The sequence below is a fragment of the Parasteatoda tepidariorum genome, chromosome 1 (genome assembly GCF_043381705.1).
Source record: "Parasteatoda tepidariorum isolate YZ-2023 chromosome 1, CAS_Ptep_4.0, whole genome shotgun sequence".
NCBI classification, from domain to species: Eukaryota; Metazoa; Arthropoda; class Arachnida; order Araneae; family Theridiidae; genus Parasteatoda; species Parasteatoda tepidariorum.
The window spans coordinates 31755127-31757507 of record NC_092204.1 but is presented as its reverse complement, the minus strand read 5'-3'; positions in this window follow the sequence as shown (position 1 = coordinate 31757507).

Here is a 2381-nt window from a genome sequence, read left to right as displayed (position 1 = left end):
TTTAAATATCATTTCATTTCGTTACTATTAACGTTTTAATAAAATGTGATTGCATAAAACTATTATAATTATATATTTTTTTAACAAAATTATATTTTTTTATCGACTATTAAGGAGGTAAAAACAGTTTATGTTCGTTCAAGCTGATTCTGAGGAAAAACGAATTTGCGCACAGGCAGGAATTGATTTTGCACAACACGGCTCATCTTTACCGAGTATTGACTCTCGGGTTGAGGGGGTACCGATATTATTGATTTTCAAAAATTTAATCACATTCAAAATGCAACTGAGGGCAATCCAAGAGCAATATTTGCAAATTAAGGACATAAACCATTCCTCTCTTGATTTTCAATAATGAATAAGAAGCAACCACGGGGGTTGGTGAGCGAAGCGAACAGGTAGTGGTGCCTTCTAGTTCAATAAACATATGTAAAAAAAATTTTTTTTAAGGTTGCGTTGAAAATGTTTGTATTGTTAAACGGGCGGGAAACCTATACACTAAACACAGACAAAACGTAAAGAACTAAACTATGCACAAAAATAAGTCAGCAATAAAAAAGAAGAAAAAGGTAAAATAAAAGTTCTAAAAACCACCTTTTTTCATGTTTATTAAAAAGGGGCAAATAATTCTTTTTTTTTCCACATCGAAAATAAGAAATGTAGAATGTAAGAAATAAGAAATGCTCATCACTTTCGTAATGAACTTCTGTTAATCACCACCAAAACTTACCCGTCACGTATGTCGAAATGATGCGCCTTACTTTTTTTGTCTTAAGGAGTGCCAAAAATAGAATTTTTTCTCCTTTTTAGGACACTTGAAAAATATTTCTGAAGATTTTATTTTAATTTATTTACTTTCTAGGTTCATTTGATGTAAGCGACTGAGAAGTGATTGATATTTACCCCGTGAACTATGAACCTACTCCAGGTAATTATTCATCACCCCATTAATTAAACTAAATAATTTATTTCAACAATGAATAATACATGATTTAACGTTTAAATTTCCCCTATGCCTGGTTTGGTTATTTTATTTTTAATACTTTTGGTGAGGAATTGTCCAAAAATAAAACAAAATTTTTTAAATATATAGTTACATATTTTATGAGAAATCCTACTCGAATACTTAAACCGTTCGAACGCGTTTTTCTCAAAACCGTGTCATTTTCATTTTATACCGGATTTGTGTTAAGAGATAATTTAAGAAGATGAATTTTCTTTTGTCACTTAAAAATTATGCTGATTTTTATTTTATTGCCTTCGTTTTACCCACTTTATATTTCTGTAAAATCAGAACGCTTAACAATTGTGATTTTGTATCATTGAGTTCGTAATGTCGTCTAAGTTTAGCTCAGTATAACCAATTCCTCTTTATATATGTCATTAAAATCTACGTTCAATCTATTCTTAATTATCTTCATTTCATACGTTCTGTTCCCCCCCCCCCTACGTTTTCGAAAAATCATCATTTTCTTAGGCCTAACATCTTATAATAACATCGTAAATATTTTATTTGTATTTTTTTTTATATAAATATGTATTACATGCATATAATTATGTATAATTCATTTAGTTTCCAGATGGGGCACGAACTTTAGGATTATTTATCTGATTTATTTCTAAAACTGGAATATGCTCATTCTTCTTTTTATTTTTTCTTATTATCATTTATATCTTAGAATTTATAAAAATTTGAAGTAAAAATTTAAATTTTCTAACAATAATTATATTTATTTTTTAAATAAATGTGTTTTTTTTAATCAAATTATGATTTTTTTTTTATCTTAAAAATTCCCCGATTTGCCGGTCTAAGAGATTTAAAACTTAATTGCAGAATAGAACTCTTTTTCATTTATTAAAAATTTTTAATAATTAGTTTAATTAGGATTATATTTTTTTATTAAATGTTACTGTTTATCAATATTTAAAAGAGAGACTTTGAAGGGAAAAAAAGGAAAATTCTTAGAAATTATTTAAATTATTATTTAGAATAAAAAATATTTCAAGTTCTCTGACATTTTGGTAAATTTAAGAAACAACTTCCGAACGAAAAATAACAGTCATGTTTTGGAGATCGTATGAAATATCAAAAATTAATTTAATAAGTTAAATTATCATTGATCGTGTATGTGTAATAATTCAATATTAATTATTTAACAATATTTTTATTTAATAATAATTTTTAATAACAATTTTTATCTCAATACAAAAAATAAATTGAAACACTTACAGCAAATATTTTCAGTAAATCATTATTCTGTACTTATTTTTAGAACAAAAAACATTAATTAATTTAATTTAAATTATTTTTAGACAAAGAATTATTTGATTACTGAATGACTTCTTTGTATTAAACAAATTTTAGTGAAAAATAAAAGTGA